This window comes from Macrobrachium nipponense, chromosome 10 (assembly GCF_015104395.2).
Source record: "Macrobrachium nipponense isolate FS-2020 chromosome 10, ASM1510439v2, whole genome shotgun sequence".
In the NCBI taxonomy this organism is placed as follows: Eukaryota; Metazoa; Arthropoda; class Malacostraca; order Decapoda; family Palaemonidae; genus Macrobrachium; species Macrobrachium nipponense.
Genome location: NC_087204.1, coordinates 92866514 through 92867303, shown reverse-complemented (window position 1 = coordinate 92867303; position 790 = coordinate 92866514). Strand labels below are relative to the sequence as shown.

The 790-nt window shown below is 42.5% G+C and overlaps 1 protein-coding gene across 1 annotated transcript in view; it reads right to left on the bottom strand.

Annotated features, from left to right (window-relative positions):
• Nucleotides 1-529, bottom strand: part of LOC135223762 (glutamate receptor ionotropic, NMDA 3A-like) — an 893506-nt gene extending 892977 nt beyond the window's left edge. The window contains exon 1 of the mRNA XM_064262525.1: nt 94-529. The gene's annotated coding sequence lies outside the window, so the exon portion shown is untranslated. The remainder of the gene's footprint in view (nt 1-93) is intronic.
• Nucleotides 530-790: the final 261 nt, after the last annotated feature.

Genomic DNA, 790 nt, shown 5'->3' with positions numbered 1-790 from the left:
TTTTATATACATATATTATATACAGACTGCATTTTGAGGGATCGTAAGGTTTGCTTCTTTGGAACTGTCAGCATAAATGTCTTTGAGTCTTACCTTGTATTTTGTTTTCTCCTTTCTTCTTTCTGATGAGATGTGCACAGCGTTGATTGTGTATGTAGTCAGAAGAGGTTCCTGGTCTTCTTTAAGAAACTTTAAAAGATATTTGCGTAACTTATTGGAATGACAAGCCAATACGAAATGGGTAAACGAAGGTATATTGGAACTCCTTTTTTCTTCTCCAATATTTCGACACTAATTCAATTTCACTAACAAAATAAATCGTCCCGGGAGGAAATTATTCAGAGTGAAATACATACATATAATTTTCTTTTCCAATTTTTTCCACTCATTTGCCGCGAAACGACCGCCAAAACTCACAGTATGACCCGAGATGAAAAGCGTAACGCACCTGTCAGCCAAGCTTACCCAGGAAACACCTGTTAGAATCCCCCCGATAATAACACCATCGAGTGAAGGTCAAAGGTTACGATTTTCCACGATCACGACACACAGACTAAAGACGGACTAACGTGTTTCCTTCTGCCTGCTCTCACCTCAGCCCTCTTGCACCTGCGCAACCTTACGCGGTTGCCAGACGCACGACGTCGCTCTCTCTCTCTCTCTCTCTCTCTCTCTCTCTCTCTCTCTCTCTCTCTCTCTCCGCCGTAAGACTTGGTAGCGTTTTCACTGTCAATACTCGGTAAACTGGAAGACAGCTAGTGGGAAGCTGCCATTTCGGATACTGGAAGGG